Genomic DNA, 18229 nt, shown 5'->3' on the forward strand with positions numbered 1-18229 from the left:
TTTATTTTTACCCCTTACTCCCTCATAAAAAGTAGGCAAAGTTAAAACTGGGCGATTTCCAATGTCTCAAATTATATCTCTTTTAACAAAACTGTATCTAAGCGTTTTCAAGAATGGGCGAAGCTGTTTGCATGTGTAGAAAGGCGAAAATAACACGGGCGAAAATAACCCTGTATACAGTATGTGATTAAAAGAAAGGAGTTTTCAAGATTCTCATTAAACAGAAAACCAGTAGGTACATGTAGCTGTTATATGTATTTCAAATATTTCATCTTTATATCAGACCTGCAGGATCCAAGAATGGGCTCTGACAGAGATCAAAATTTGCACTCAGCATTTTTTTTTATCAAAGTCATGATTTTTTTTTCATTTTAAAATTAATATTATAATTAAAGTAGCATTAATAGTATTATTTTGTATACTTATAAAGCTTAAAAAATCATGGCTTATTTTTTTCTGGCCAGAATATTTTACTGCCCTTTTTAACTCAAATGAACCGAAAGATCAAGTGATCTTTTCTGATCACTTTTTGTCTGTCGTCAATTTGTTTGTCTCTCTGTTTGTCTGTAAACATCTTCTCCAGAACCACTGGGCCAATTTCAACCAACATAGCACAAAACACCCTATGTTTCAAAGTTGTGAAAATTTTACTACTCCCTTTTTCAAAGATAAATAATTAGAAGGAATAATTGAATTGTTTTCAGCAATTTTCCCAAATCTTCTCCTCGAGATCTATTTGACAGCTGAAAATTTTGTAAAAGCATCCTCAGGTAGTGTAGATTTAGAGTGAGGGGCCATGGGTCGAATATATACATAGGAATATATAGAGTAGTTCTTTAAAAACCTTCTCAGAAACAAATCATCCAGGAAAGCTGAAACATGAAGGCATTTTCGGGTAGTGAAGATTCAGGTAGTGAAGATCATGATCCCCCAAGGATAGGATTGGGGTGAATTTATATATAGAGAGAGAAAAATATTTAAAGATATTTTTCTAAAAAAAAAAACAAGTAAGCATTTACAAGTTGTGTAGATTAAAACTTGTGAATATCATGAGCCCACGGTGGAAGAGTTTTACATAGGAATATAATTATAGACAAAAATCTTTAAAAAAAAACATTTGCCCAGAAAAGCTATTACTTTAGTAAAAGCAACCTTAATTAATGAAGTTTCAAATTAGTTAAGATCAAAATCATGAGGAGTAGGGTGGGGTCACATTGGGATCCAATTTTTTATTTCCGAAAACTGAAATGTTATGATTAAAGTTTGACATACATGTATATGCAAGCATTTTGACATATTGCTGATTTTTTGAAATTGTTGAGACAATGACCCCTGGACAAACTTTGGGCCTCACAAAGGGTGCAGAGTTTGTAGTAGGTTCCATTTAAAAAGCAATTGTTTAGGATCTTTCTGAGAACTAAAATGACAAACATGTAATATGACGGTAAAATCATCCTGTTAGAAAAGGCATAAGAATATCCATGGGGAAAAAGGAATTTTTATCTATACAGGATCGACATGTATTACACTACATTGTTCAGATAGTTCATACATGTATAATGACTCTATTGAGCTGATTTCATCATACCTATTGTTCTACAGATGAGCGATGTGGCCCATGGGCCTCTCCTTTTTATATGCGACATGTTTTTAGACGACTTTCATTTTTGCGGCTTTTATTCTTTTGTTCGAGGAGACACAGTTTAAATCTCATTTTTTAATGAGGCCGAGTACAGTTCAAGTTGCATTAGTATTGTGTCGTCATCTTTTTGCTTGGTTGGCACCATTGCGTTATAGTTTTAACTGCAGATATATAGCAAATAATGTTGAAAATAGTCCGTTCGAGGTGTAGAAATGATATTTTATTGTAGAATTAACATAAATATCTTGAAATAGAAGCTCTATTTGGGCTCGGATCGAAAACGTTAAGATGGTTCAGCAAGGTTAGCGCTCTATCACTTTTTTTACCCCTCGTAAATATAGCTTAATACAGGTATTTCAAGACAGAAACTTACCATGTATTTTATATTTTTGTTATATATATCTTTTTTTTTATTTAGATATGTCTGAATGTTCTAATAATACTATAAAGATCCCCATTTTTCGCCTTAAAGCTTTGTCAAATAAAAAAATAGCCATTATCAGACAATTCTGGGAATCGGGCATAACCAATAAAAATATTGATAAGACCCATGGAACAAACAAGGAAGTAAAGGGGTTTTTATATTTGATCATTTTATGCTTTTTTACCTACGGCAGAAGGTTAAAAAGATGAAAAATTGTGAAAAATTGATACATTTCAAACAAAATTCCATAGGGCCCTATGTTAAAATTAACAAGCTTTAAGATGACCTACTAAACGAATGATGTGGTAAATTGTGTCTGATTTCTTTCTTTATTTTCTGATATATCAGTAGAAATTCATGTAAAAAAATCATTAAAAACTCTAGGACAGAGCAAATTAGACTCGGTCTCGTTAAATTAAGTATCACGTGCAAACGCATTACAACTGGTTCAAAATTTTTTTATGGAGAGAAACCAAATAAAAAGATAGAAATTTTAACTAAGTTTGACTAGTACATGTATCGTAGTATATTTTTGTATTTCAGGTTAAACAGGCTGTGAAGTATTTTAGAATTATGAACTATGAAATAGGCAAAACAAAGTCGGTTTTAACGAAGCTTTTAGATTTCACATGCAACCATTTTGCACATTTTCATTTATTTCAGGAGATAACCCGATAATAATACCGGTATAACGTTTTGTATAAACTGCATACAGTGCATGACTATTTTACAATGCACAAACACATAAACCATTTTAATGCATACAGTGCAAGTAATCTGGGCAATACCGAATCACTTTTAACATATTTGTTGCAATTTTTTTTTTAAATTATAGCATGTGTTGATAGCTTGTCTGGTACTAACAAAAAATAGGTTCTGTCAGAAATCAGATCTTAATAAAATAAGTTCCAATAGTTCTGCTTTTGACATTACAACTTTATTGTATCGGGGATGTCCAGGTAGATGGGAGCATCCCCATGTAGGATTTATTCTAATTTGTGTAAATCATGACCCCCGGGTGTAGGGTGGAGCCAAAATAGGGAGTCGAATTTTTACACAAGAATATATGGAGCAAATCTTTAGAAAATCTTCTAAGACACCAATCACCCAGCCAGGAAAGCTGAAACGTATGTGAAAACATCCTTATGCTCGGGTAGTGTAGATTCAAAGTTGTTAAAACCATGACCCCCAGGAGTAGGGGAAGGTCAAAACAAGGGTCAAAGTTTTACATAGGAATATATAGAGTAAATCTTTTAAAAAAAATTCTCAAAAACTAATAAGCTGAAAGTTAGATGGAAGTATCCTCAGATAGTGTAGATGTAAATGCGAAAATATTGACCTCAGGGATAGGGTTGGGCTTCAATGGGGTCGAATGTTTACATAGGAATGTAAAGAGAACAACATCTTTAAAAATATTCTCAGAAATGCAAATTTAAAATGCTACAGATTTCCCCCATTTTCGCAAATTTTGTGACACGCGAAAAAAACAGGATACACGGTATTATTAACAAAAACTGAAATGTTATAAGATATGGATTTACTTACATACAAAAATCTTGACATATTGCTAATTCTTTAAAATTGTTTAGACTTTGGCCCCTGGACGATTCTTGGGCCTCACAAGGGGTTCAGAGTTTGATGTAGGTTTATATCCTATACATAAACAATTGTTAAGGATCTTTTGGTGAACTGAAATGCTCAACTTGTGAAATGATTATTAAATCCCCCTGTTTGAAAAGGGACTTTGTTATAAACATAAGAATATCCAAGGGGGGATTGATTTCTATTTATAAATTATCTACACGTATTATACTTCATGTGATCCAGGAACCTCTTGGTTTTTTGTTTTTTGTTGTGTTTTTTTTTTATCCTAGTGTTATGGGAACCTGCCGATGGATTAATTGGATAAAAATACATTGTAATCAAAATCCTTTCATCGGATTTAGAATTTTCAAATTCAACATCATTTGACAAAAAATAAGTTTTAATTTATTTTAATTTTGAAGTGTATAATTTGCAAAAGACCCAAGGGGATTAGAACTTGTGTATAATTTGCAAAAGACCCAATGGGATTAGAACTTGTGACTTACAGATCCCTAATCAACGATCTTACTCATTTAGCTACGCTGTTAGGAAACACCATTGGAAAGGAAAACTATAATTATAAAATGATACTTAATTTTATTGTTTATTTCGATAGGAAGTACGTCACAATATGAAAGTGTCCCATAACACTGTAATATTGGAGTAGATATTACATGTACATTTACATGTACATTAATGAATGAAACGCATACTTTTTTTCACCCATATGCGAAATTGTATTTCTAGCACATAAGCATGCATAACATTAAATTTGCTATATTGCATTCAACAATCGATTACAGGTTCCTGTACCGAATTCAGCTTCAGTGCTCTCCGTATAATACGGAATCAGAACAAAAGCTGTTTAAATTTTCCCAGAAACCCTTGCCCAAATACTTACAACTCCACAATGGCATACAAATGTAAGTCTTTCATGATAATTTATTGTCGACCATATTGTTGAATGGCATGTTATCATTTCATTTATTATCCATTTATTATTTTTTACAGTGTATAATCCATTTCAAAGTTCTTTTTGTCTTTGCACATTTTACATAATTTTCTACATTGTAGATAAAGGCTGTTATGAACTAAAAACGTCAAGAAACGAAATACAAACTACTCCATTCAATGCTTCCAGTGAAGTCACCACCACAACTAAAATGTAAGCTCTTTCACTTTTAGCTTGATATTCAGTAGGCCGATTTGGGTTTAATTGCGTAAAAAAAAATTAAGCAAACCTCATTGTGTTTTAACCAGTTCAAACAGAATTATGTTTACAGAGTACTACGGATATCCATTTTTCACATTTTAAATTAAATAAAAAATGGTACAATAGGTTGGTCCTTAAGGCGTCATCTTAGGATAACAGTATACAAGTACAACAAATGATGTTGTTTATTTAGAGCTTGTAAACGTAAATTGCTACATAGGATTTATTAAAGAATTAAGAAAGATAACCCATAGAAAAGCATACCTTTAAATAAATGTACATGTAAATAAAGATAACATAAACACGACAAAAAAGAGCGAGGAAGAGAGTGAGGGATAACATCACGTTTGATTTATATGTTAACGTTAATCTCTCTAAATCAATCAATCAATCGAAATAATTGGATTTTTTTTCCATATCTTACAGGTACAATCAAAATGATGCATTTTCTGTCAATGATCCGACGAGTGCTTCGACAAGGATTTTATGTTCTTTATTATCCCTGCTGACATTTAAGATAATACGTCTATGGTAATGTAAGGAAGTTATGGTCGTGGAACAATAATCAAAAAACACTGTAACTTTTCTTATATGTATCCATGTGTTTAAATTATCATACAATGTAAATTATTTTTCTACTTTGAGGGAAAAACTCTTTGTAGAATTGTTGAAATAACCAGCATACGTGTGTATAACTTATCGATAAAAGACCATTTCATGATATTCATAAACATTTAAAAGGTGTACTTTAAATGTCTTACTTTAAAGGACTTCATGAAGCATTAAACCTTCATCTCCTGTATATGGAGTTTTTGTTTCTCATTTAATTCGATACACAAGACCATGTTTTACGTATAAACAATTTCTAAAACGAAACGTACCACTGACAAACAAGGTGTAAAATAAGACTACAGTATCAAGAGTCCCCATTAAAAACATTACTTTAAAAGTTTTATGGTGGATACAACGACTTTTTCAGCAAATAGGGTGTTCCAGTATGCTGAATGTTGACTGCCGTTTTTAGCTCACCTGAGCTGAAAGCTCAAGTGAGCTATTCTGATCACTTTTTGTCCGTCGTCTGTCTGTCCGTCCGTCCGTCCGTCTGTCCGTCTGTCCGTCTGTAAACTTTTTACATTTTGAACTTCTTCTCTAAAACCGCTTATCCAATTTCAACCAAATTTGGCACAAAGCTTCCTTATGGGAGGGCGAATATAAATTGCAGAAATAAAAGTCCGATCTGTATTCAAAACGGAAAAAAACTTGAAACTGTAGAAAAAGGAGGTGCATTTTTAAAAACCTTCTTCTCAAGAACTACTGATTCCAATTCAACGTAGTTTAGCATAAATTATCCTTATGGGAAGGAAAATATAAATTGCAAAAATAAAGGTCTAATTCTGTTTCAAATCTGAGTTATTACGAAAATAATAATAAAGGAAAGGCGTGTTTCAATCAGTTTAATAGCCTCGGATTCGGCATCCGGTAAAATGGGTAGACAAGACTTGGCCTGGGCAAAACAAAAGATAAGCAGTTATTAATCTGCCAATCTCATTAAAATTTCAGGATATTTGATGGACCAGTATATTTGTATTTGCTGTAAATATTGCTGCAAAATAATGCGTATTTGGAATTGACGATTGCCGATCTGCCCCGGCTTTTATTTTGCCACGGCCCGGTTTTGCTTACACATTTTACCAAGACTCGTATTCCATACTTCTAAAACGAGGTTCTTTGTTTAAAGCAGCCATGACATTATACGAAAAAGGGTCGATCTGACTATGATGAATTTGCTTGTTGTGCAACAGTTCGCGTATGAAGGGAAATTTTTGAAACATGAAAAATATATTGGTGCCGATTTTGTGAAGTAAATTGAGGCTAAATATGTCAATGCGTTGACAGTTTTCACACATGACGTTGATGTTAGCTTGTTCTGATTTTCGTTTCGTTTTCATTATTTATGCTTTGTAACCTGAAAACTGTCGTCTGTATTTCGTGATTTTTACGTATCAAATCAAACAGAGACTTCGGTAAATCAAACAGTTACGTTAACTGTTTACCTGCGCAAATTAAGCAAAATCTGATGTAGGAGTACTGAAATACAATTCATTCTATCGGTAATTCGGCCTTATTTTTTGCGTAATGGTAGATTAATGCAATAGGTTTTTGTTGAGATGCTCGGCATTTTCTCTAGTTTATTCAGTTTAAATAGAGTTTGATATCGCTGACGGAAATATGTAGGTATATACATGTATATATATGATTCATTTCGAAAAAATAAATTGTGTTCCTTATATGTTATACATGTAGTGCATGTTTCTTGTGTTTAATTGTTAACAATTTCTATTTACAAACCATTTTTGAGTGTTTGCTTCGAATTATAAGCAAGATACAGAGATTTGCTAACAATTCTATGTTTGTACACAGATCTTAAAAGCTAAAAATTAAATCAAAGTACTGATAGTACTGAAAAGCGCTAACCCAGCTTCTGTATGTAAATTAACAGATATATATGTATATAGCATTTCAGCTTCTGTATACGCACTATATTTCCTCATCACTGCATGACAGTCCCTGCAATGATGTATGTAAGCCCCGTACATTAATTTCACAATAACCCGTAAATTAGATTCACAATAGCCCGTGCAGTTATGTGCATAAACCCCTGAAACTGGTTCCCTAACCAGTTTAAATGATGTATACTTTTGCTTATAGGGGGCGGTTATTCGATGCACCGGAAGTTGAAGTCTAACGACAATAAAGGGCTGAGCTATGCTAAGCGCTTTAAAAAGTAAAAAAATTGTCAATATTTATTACGAAAATTTTCAAAATCTGTTCTTCCAGAAACCAACTTATTGAATTGTAAACTTAACCTTTTTAGCTCACTTGAGAATGGGGCCACAATGGGGGGTCGAAGTTTAACAAATGAATATATAGAGTAAATCTTAAGAAATCCTCTTCTCAGAAACTAATCGGCCAGGAAAGCTGAAACTTGTGTGGAAGCATCTTCAGGTAGTGTAGATTCAAAGATGTGAAAATCATGACCCCTGGGGATAGGGTGGGGCCACAATGGAGGGTCGAAGTTTAACATATGAATATAAAAAGTAAATCTTTAAAAATCTTCTTCTCAGAAACTAATTGGCCAGGAAAGCTGACCCTTGTGTGGATGCATCCTTATGTAGTGAAGATTCAAATTTGTGAAAATCATGACCCCCGGGGGTAGGTTTGGGCCACAATGGGAGATCGACGTTTAACATAGGAATATACACAGTTAATCTTTAAAAATCTTCTTCTCAGAAACTAATCAGCCAGGAAAGCTGACACTTGTGTGGATGCATCCTCAGGTAGTGTAAATTCAAAGTTGTAAAAATCATGACCCCCGGGTGTAGGGTTGGGCCACAATGGGGGATCGAAGTTTCACATAGGAATATATACAGTAAATCTTTAAAAATCTTCTTCTCAGTAACTAATTCGAAGGCAAAGCTGGAACTTGTGTGGAAGCATCCTCAGGTAGTGAAGATTCAAAGTTGTGAAAATCATGACCCCTGGGGGTAGGTTGGGGCCACAATGGGGGATTGAAGTTAAACATATGATTATATACAGTAAATCTTTAAAAATCTTCTTCTCAGTAACTAATTCGAAGGCAAAGCTGGAACTTGTGTGGAAGCATCCTCAGGTAGTGAAGATTCAAAGTTGTGAAAATCATGACCCCCAGGGGTAGGGTGGGGCCACAATGGGGGATTGAAGTTAAACATATGATTATATACAGTAAATCTTTGAAAATCTTCTTCTCAGAAACTAATTAGCCAGGAAAGCTGGAACTTGTGTGGAAGCATCCTCAGTTAGTGTAGATTCAAATTTGTGAAAAGCATGACCCCTGGGGGTAGGTTTGGGCCACAATGGGAGGTCGATGTTTTACATAGGAATAAACAGAGTCATCTTTAAAAATCTTCTTCTCAGACACTAATCAGCCAGGAAAGCTGGAACTTGTGTGAAAGCATCCTCAGGTAGTGTAGATTCAAAGTTGTGAAAATAATGATCCCCAGGGGTAGGGTGGGGCCACAATGGGGGGGGGGGTCAAAGTTTAACAAAGGAATTTATAGGGTAAATCTTAAAAAACTTCTCAGAAACTAATGAGCCAGATGATTTTTTATAATTGTTAAGACTTTGGCCCCAGGACAATTCTTTGGCCTCACGAGAAGGTTGAGAGTTTACTGTACGTTTATATCCCATATATAAACTATTGTAAGGGATCTTTTTGAGAACTGCAATACTCAACACATGATATGACTATAAAATCATCCTGTTAGAAAAGGGACTAATGATTATAAACATAAGAATATCCAGGGGAAAATGGATTTTATTTATACAGGATTTACATGGTCCAGATAGTTTGTATTATGACTCCATTGAGCTGATTTTATCATACCTATTGTTCCTCAGGTGAGCGATGTGGCCCATGGGCCTCTTGTTCATATATATACTTACTGTTATGCCGTTATTTAATAATCACTATATTGTCTGCGGATTTTCCCATTTTCCGGATTTGAAAAAGAACATATGGCGGGTGTGACCGGTCAGTAGATGATACCCACTCCTCCATGGCACCTGATCCTGCCTCTAATTTTTGTAAAGGTCCGTGTTTGCCCTGTAACTGTTTTGTATTTTTACTTCGGCAATTGATTTTGAACACGGTTCGTTAACACTACATTTCATGTATTAAAACTAGCTACAATTTGATTTAATATATAGCTGCGTTTGTATTATATATGATGTGTTTTTATACATAAATGAATGTTTATAAAGCGTCAGAATTAGCATTTTTAATTCATGCGCATCAGTAAGCTACACAAAAAACAATAATAACACACTCTCTGTATCCCTCTCCCCTGTTATAAAACTAAAAAAACAGTACACACTCTTGCGTAAATTGACACTTTGTGCAAACGTTTTTCTCTTTATATATATTTGTATAAAAACACCAGTTTGATTTAATAATTATGATAGTGTTAAATTTGATTTTTTTATGCATAAAGCTATTTTCAAAAGATTCAGAGAGTACTGTAGTGGGATTACCTAAATGACCTAAAAAATGTTGTAACACGAATAAATTCATTGTAAATAAATATAAATATGAACAATACCTCTGCCAGTTGTCCACGTAGAGAAACGATGAAAATTGGTCACTACGGTTTGAATAACTGATGGTACATCTGATTATATAAAAGATAAAATATTGTACCATGTTGTATATGTATGTGAACCAAAGGTCCTGTATTTCACATTTAGGTAGATGGCTTCAGGTACATCATAACCATATACTTATTTTTTTTTATCAAATATAAATATGTGGACATGTATAGGACGGAAGAATGTGTACTATTTAACACATTCACTATACATATAAAGCTACATTATATTTGCTCCGCTCTCTGGTTTAAATCCCTGACCAAGGGGCCCTGAATTTACATTTAGAAAGAGAGCTTCATGGACATTATAACCATGTATTTAGTTGTTCTCAAATGTGTTGGGGAGTAGAGAAGAGATTTTTTACATTTCATACATTTTCAACACATGGCAACATCTCCCACCCTACGGCCCAAACATCTGACCCAGGAGTCATTAATTTAACGACTAACTTCGAGGTAGAGGGGTTGGTGATTATTTAACTGCATTTATTTATTTTTTAGCAGGGCTCTGCTGAAAGCAGAGTCCTGGCTATAGGCAGGCAAATCGCCAATATTACTATAAATAGCACAACTTCAAAAGTAAACAAAAAACCAAACAGCGTCAAGGTAAAGCTCCCGATATACCAAATAGTTACACAAAGAGCCACGTTTTGTCAAAAGTGTTTGCATTTTGTTTCTTTTTTTTTAAATTTCGAATATTTAGTTTTCTTATCAATAACGTGTTTTTAAAACATTACTATGCATTTTGGACACATACAATGCGCATGAATTTCCATGAACTACTTTGCTGCCAGATGAAGAAATGGGGATTGCATATATAATGCTTGTTGCAAAATTCAAGGCAGCAACTGTTGAACTTTTTAACTTCTACTAGACAGACATATTTTTTGTTTATAGCCGCTTACAATATTTGCTCGCTCTCTGATGCCTTGCCGACATTAAAAGCATGAGAGAGAGAGAGAGAGAGAGAGAGAGAGAGAGAGAGAGAGAGAGAGAGAGAGAGAGAGAGAGATTTTCAGTCTTTACTACACAATATGCATAAAGACACAATAAAAGAGCCCGGCTTTCAGTACTTCAGTACTTTGATTAAAAATTTTATTGGAGTCAGGAAGATTTTTGAGGATTTAGTCTGTTTTGGCATATTTGGCCCCGTCCATGAGACCCCGGGCATAGTATTGTAATAAATTTCACAATTTAGGTTTCTGTTATCCTAGAGATGCTTCAAGCAAAAAGTGGTAAAAATAAGCATAATAGTTTTCAAAAATTTTAAAAACGGATTTTTTTTAAAGCAAGACAGACAACGCACCAGTCACGGCGACGAACGATGACCAAACAAAAGGTCACCTGTGTGACTCAGGTGACCTAAAAATAGTAAGTTTGACCTGTTGTAATAGTTCTACAGCCTGTAGATACATCACATGTATCATTGCTACAGTCACAATATCCTTGACATCTATATCCGTACAAAGGATACAGACATCTAGTTGTACAATTAAGTCCGGAGTATCCTGGCATGCATTCTGAAAAGAATGAGAAATATCTAAACTGGTGTTCAGTTCATTCTAGTCAAACTTGTCAATAACATTTTTTGAATAGTGTTAAATATCTTAAAATTTGTAATATAAAAGAAAAACGGGTTTTTTTCAGTTCCAAGTAGATACAACATTTCTGTATTTTCTCTTCGAAAGTGTCATAGTTTAATAATCATCTCCATGCTGAAAATTAAAAGGACATCTTACGTATGCATCTGTTAACCGCCGGGTTCCAAAAATAGCCCGCACAACATTCTTTAAAGTTTCTGCTGACAAAATGGAAACATATAGCAGTGTTCGTACATGGATGCGTGCAATAATTAGATAAATTCTTTTTTCATTGTTAACAGGTAATGGTTTCCTTTGCGTTTCAAACAAGTATTTTAGAAAACAATGCATAACCCGCGTTATCTGTTTAATATGTACTTGTTTTGTTCCGCAGTAGTCGGAATGTAGGAGTACATTGTACCTTAAAGTCCTTATTCATGAACACTGAATAAAACATTTTAAAAATCGCTTATATTTTAACATTTTTTCTTTTATTCATTCAAAATGCAATTATACTTTATAGTACGTAAATTATCATTATTACAATCTGCACTTTTTTACAGATGGAACAGTCCGGTATTATATGTATCCAAATGTTACTGTGGTTACTAATACTAAGTGTCCACCTACTTGCAACACCATGCTCCTAATACAGATAAATGTTCTTATAATGAAGAAATATTTACATCCACTAAGTTTAATTCCTTCTATTTCTTACGGAAATTGATTGTAATTCACAGCTATAAGGAAATTGACAGAACTGAAATATACACCATCCAGTTCGAACAAGTTTATCGATCGGTCGAAAAATTAATTCAGCAACCTAAGAAAAATCACAGACTGAACGAAATAATCATGATCATGTCAGCTCAAAAAAAAAAAGAAGATTTGGTTCTTTCTTTTATCTACCGTACTGATTTACATTTACAAGATATACCTGTAGTTAATTTTATTTACATTTAAGGTCAATTGTTTTTATTTGTTAAATGAAGGATTCAAAATATAAACTAAACAAGAAAATGCTTTCTTCAATGATTCATGCAGGTTATGAAGGTAGCAACACAGCAGAAAATATACATGTAATTTTTTCTGTTGTGTCGCTATATTCATACATGAATGCGCATACTGTGGTTTCATCAGTATTTGTTGAATACCAATTTTAGTGTAGTTCGTTGTAAAGTTGATCCAGGGTCATTGGCCACGAATTAACGTATCCTTGAAGCTGTGATTTTTACTATATAAATCCACGAAAATTGATACTCTTTAAAATTATAAAACCATAGTAAATCGCTAAAGAAAGCATTTTGTCAGAAAGGCCAGCGTAGAATTGCGTATTTAAATGATCTAGAGAATTTTCATTTTTAATTTATTCTGATAAAAAAGCGATTACATTATTTGAATTAAAAAATAGAGAGGGTTATTAAACTATTCTTACTCTTTACATTCTGGAATAGTTTCTCCGGATCCAATTGTAATGAAGTTGAGTATCAAAAGCAACAATTTAGCTTCCTCGGATTGTTGTCTGATAGATTTCATTTCGATCAAAATTATTGATATTTTGATTAATCCGAACAAATTTCAAGTACACTGTAGCATGGCTTTTGGTCGTGATTAGAAAAAAAAAACTTCCTCCTTCCTGTAGTAAAACAATTAAATGTAGAACAATAAACAGACATTTACATGACTTGAGTTATTCTAGTCGTATGCATAAACAAGTCGTTTGGCTGTTTATTGTTTGGCATTTGTTTCACTTAAGTCAAGGATATAACAATTTACTATGAAATAGTATAATATATTTTCATGTAAGAATAATTGATATAAAGCACACTTACATTATATACCTTGTGAGCATATTTACAAAATATTCAGACACTAATACAGTCTTCAGCTACGCCGAATGCTGACCGACGTTGCTCATATCTATACATATTTTTATGCCATTATTAATCACCATATTGTCTTCGGATTTTTCCATTTTTCGGATAACGAAAAAGAGCACATTGCGGGTTTGAGCGGTCAGCTTAGGATGCTCACTCCTCCATAACACCTGATTTTACCTCTAATTTTTGTAAAGATCCGTATTTACTCTGTTCCCGTTTTGTATTTTTTCCTTCGGCGTTTGATTTTGAACACTGTTCGTTAACACTACATTTCATGTGTTAAAACTACAATTTGATGAAATAACTGCAGTGGTATTTTGTGACTGAATAAATGATATAGGCAAGGTTCTTTGTTCAGGATGTTTAATATGTACAAAAAGGTGATTCTATAAATAAATATAAACACATGTCATTATATTCAATTTATACACAGTTATTCATTACAGTTTAAATAAACCTTTAAACTTTATTATAATCTAAGTTTACTTTATGGAGACACTAAGAAAAATTACAAGTTATACAAATTAATACAATGCATACCTTGTGCGAGGTGTTGGTGTACAAAATCGCCGGACCCACAGTGAAACAAAATCAAAAGTTACCGGGTTTTATAATAATGGAAATGATTTGATTCGATAATACTAGCCAATGGGAACAACGGCCAATGGTAAAGTAAAGAAAGTGTTCACAAACTCAATCTATCTGCGAATTCATAATTAGATATTGTAAATTTGAAACCATATGCATTTGAAAGTAACAAATTTTGTTGTATGATAAATAATTGATTAATTTTAAATCTGCCCACATAAAATGTTTATGTTTGATAGAACTTCATTATGAAAAAATAAGGTTCACCAAAGCATTGCATACACTGCACGAAAGTTTTTGGAGTACTAGCATTTGTTTTTCTTGGACTTTCGTTATCTTCAAAGCAAAGTACCTTGCTACGACATGTTTAAAGCTATAGTCAAGAGTCTTTATGGAGATTTCGGCTTTCAAACGGTTGCCTTTTTGTATGCTTGCATACAATTTGCATTGATTCGCTTCAGCTAGCAACAAAGAACATGTTATAAAAAAAAACTCCCAAAAAAAACAAACAAACAAAAAAACGCTCCAAAAGTCTTGAGTAGATGAACGCTTAAAGCAAATTTTTCTTTGTGCATGTATTAAAACTGCAATTTGATTTAATATCTGGTGATGTTATATATGATGTGTTTTTGACAAAAAGATATTATTTTTAAAAAGCGTCAGAAATAATAGTGATTACATAAATGATTAAGTAAACATAAAAGGATTGTTGTAAAGTTCCTTTTGATATAAGAAATAAAATACATTGTAAAGTCAAATATACTTATACAGTACCTCTGCTATTTGTCCACGTGGTGAAACGATGAAAATTGGACTGTACTGTTTGAATGACAGATTGTACATAAAAAAGTAAAAGGAAAATATTTGATCGTTAGCCATTTTTTAAATTCAAGTTTATTCGAAAAATAAAATGTATTCATGTATGTAAACATTTTAATAGTTAAAATCTAAAAAAAAGTATGTTAACTTTAACCTGTAGTAAGAGTTTTACATCCTGTAGATACATCACACGTGTCATTGCTACAGTCACAATATCCTTGGCATCTATGTCCGTATGATGGATAAGGACATTTAGTTGTACAATTCAGTCCACTGTATCCTAGCATACACACTAAAAATAATAATTAACAGCTAAACTAGTATTCTATTCATTTTAGTCAGAAAAATAACATCTTGTAAATAGCAGTTTTCAATATTATAATTGTTTTGATATAAAGAGAAACGATTTTTTTCAGTCAATGCAGTTTGATACAAATGTATAACATTCCTGTAAAGATACATATTTCTTTTGATACATATTCAAGTGCCATTTCTGGGGGGTTTTTTTATTATCTCCTTGCTGAGAATTCAAAGGACTTCTTACGCTCACATCTGTTGATTGTCCAGTTCCAAAAGTAGCCATCACAACATCTTTTAAAGTTTCTGTTGACAAAATGGAAATACAGCGCTGTATGCATGTACTATTTAGATAAATATTCTAAGTACTGGCAGATTGTTGATCAATAAGCATAGATTTTAAATTCAATTTAAAAACCTATGTTTACATTTTAATTTACACTGTTCAACTTAGCCTTTATTTATCTTTACTTCATTTGAAGAAGTACCACACGTATGTTTTAAAGACGAAGTCTAGGACAAATGTAATGTTTCTAAACAACATTTGAACCTATCAAACGAAATTGATTTCAAAATATTGAGAATACTCCGTCAATAAGGAGCAACGTACTTAAAAAAATATAGTTGTAATATGTTCTTGCGTATGGTTGTATTTTCCTTACATATATTATGTACAATTTTACAACACATATACATCTATTCTCATTTTTTTTAATATTTAGCATAGTATCTTTACAAAGCCGAATGAAAGCTACATGTTATTCTTAAGGTCAAGATCTAGTAAATGAAAGGTGCCTACATGTTTTTGCAATTCAAGATATAACTTTTTATAATGATGCTTCATAACAATAGTTTTGTTTGATAGGGTGTATATATGGATTTAAACTTTGGTAAACACAGTAAAAAAAGTTATGTTTTAAACTGTCATTTTTTATGAAATATGAAGAAAATGAGTAACAAATCTCGGAGTTTTGCCCATTTTTGATTAACAAAATATATCTAGAACGCCTACAATGATTATCTCTCTAAAAACAACATTAACCAAGACATTGACATCCTCTTTTAAATGATGCCAAATTGAGTATAGGTATCGAAATTACTTTTTCCGTTATTCAATAACGTATATTTAGAAATTGTTTATTTTCTACAAAATTTTTCTTAAGTCGTTTAGTACTGGGAAAGAGATTGACCAAATCAATTACGACGTTATAATGGTTCTAGCCTCAAAAAGACATTCTGGCATCATTTACTAGATCTTGATCTTAATGTCTATGAACTTGCACTTATGTTCAATCTATTACCGAGTAATACAAGCTTAAGGTGCAATCCATCATAATTTCTAAATATATATATTTTTTAAATGCAATTATTCGGCGTTTCAATTTTGAAATCAAATTCAGAAATTAATCCAAAAATCGAGTGTAGTTCTTTTTAATAAATAGGTACGTTAACTATCAATGATATTTGTACTCATTTAATAGTAATTGAATACTTGAATTCATGTTCGTTTTGTGTTTTATCATACTTACGGTATTTTATTTTTAATGGTTATTTTTTATTCCGAAGTTGTCGACTTGCATTACAAATAAGACGCTGTTTTAGCTCTTTTTTTGCCACAGTGTGCATTATTTACAACTGGCCTGTCATATATATTAAACAGTGTATACACAATAATATACATGTACTTGGATATCTAAGGTGCAACTCCGTGCTCTCGATATACTAAAGTTTCAATTAATTAAGAAAAATTCAACGTAAAATGTGAAAAAGACCAGCGTAGAATTGCGTATTTCAATGGTCAAGAAGAAAATGCATTTATTTCAGCTGATAGAAACACCGATCAGATTAAGTGAATAAAAAATGGTAGAGTAATAACGCATTCTTACTCTTTACATTCTGGAATAGTTTCTCCAGATCCAGTTGTAATGAAGTTCAACTTAAGTAACACGAACAACAATTTGGCTGCCTCGGATTTTTGTCTGATGGATTTCATTTTGTTCGAAATTATGTCGTGTTTCATCAGAGCCATTGTTAAATATAAAGATAATCTATTTGTGATATTAGAAAAACTTCCTCTTTCCTGTTGGATAGTAAACAATAAACAAGCACATGCACGGATCCAGATACTTTTTCCAGGTGGTTCGAAGGATATCTATATGTTGGGGGGGGGGGGGGGGGGGTACCCAGGTCGATTTTCGGTTGTATTACGTACAGACTGGTGTACTTTTAAGACATTTGAATTTTCAACTGGAACCCCAGTCCCTCCATTAGATCCACACATGAACCAAATAACTTATTTATGTCGAGAGAATACTATAATTAATATAAATTATTCTTACAATATACATGTATTTAATGTGGATAAATTAACCGATTATGATAAATTTTCAGAGCCAGTTGAAATCAAAACAAGGACAATTTGTGTACTTCAAATTACTAGCTATAAAGTTGGGAGCTGTGTTCCCTTTCACCTAGTATTTACTTTTGTCATTGTGCTCATACCATTTGTAATGTTAACACCTGACATGCATAATTATATTGACTTTCTTCTCGCTCGCACGTCTGTTTTATATATGAAGAAATTTCAAAGTTTCTCTACTCTGTGTCGTTGAAATTGTGTTCAGATGTAAACACAATCCATATAAGTTCTTCAGATGAATTTAAATTCTTTTCTTATAAAAAAAAACTGGACCCCCCCCCCCAATGTGACCACACCCTACCCCTGAGTACCAGGATTTGGCAAACTTGATTGCGCCCAATTGTGGCCCACACTGCCCTAGGGGAAAATGATTAGAACAATTTGAATTTTCACTATCTGGGGTTTCTTTCACACAAGTTTTAGCTTTTCTGGTCAAACACTTTTTGAGTAGAAAACTTCATTTCGTTCTTTCAAAAAATATATTTCACCCATACAAAGACATCCCTCTCTCCTTTCTCTCTTTCTTTCTAAACCAAGAGATACACACACATGTAAATGTGTTTCTATTTTAGTTAGATATATACTGAGATGATTAAAGAG

The 18229-nt window shown here is 32.8% G+C and overlaps 2 long non-coding RNA genes across 3 annotated transcripts in view; one reads left to right on the forward strand and one right to left on the reverse strand.

Moving 5' to 3' along the window:
- Positions 1–5624, forward strand: part of LOC105338061 (uncharacterized) — a 29870-nt gene extending 24246 nt beyond the window's left edge. For both annotated transcript variants that reach the window (XR_004599390.2, XR_004599389.2), the window contains 3 exons: positions 4454–4573; positions 4725–4815; positions 5290–5624. This is a non-coding gene — a long non-coding RNA (uncharacterized lncRNA). The remainder of the gene's footprint in view (positions 1–4453; positions 4574–4724; positions 4816–5289) is intronic.
- A 3733-nt stretch (positions 5625–9357) lies between these two features.
- LOC109618742 (uncharacterized) lies at positions 9358–18207 on the reverse strand. The gene is made up of 7 exons (XR_010709190.1): positions 17097–18207; positions 15458–15516; positions 15068–15205; positions 13062–14913; positions 11786–11844; positions 11429–11566; positions 9358–10070 (listed from the first exon to the last, which is right to left on the reverse strand). It is a non-coding gene; the product is annotated as an uncharacterized lncRNA (long non-coding RNA).
- Positions 18208–18229: the final 22 nt, after the last annotated feature.

This window comes from Magallana gigas, chromosome 9 (assembly GCF_963853765.1).
Source record: "Magallana gigas chromosome 9, xbMagGiga1.1, whole genome shotgun sequence".
NCBI classification, from domain to species: Eukaryota; Metazoa; Mollusca; class Bivalvia; order Ostreida; family Ostreidae; genus Magallana; species Magallana gigas.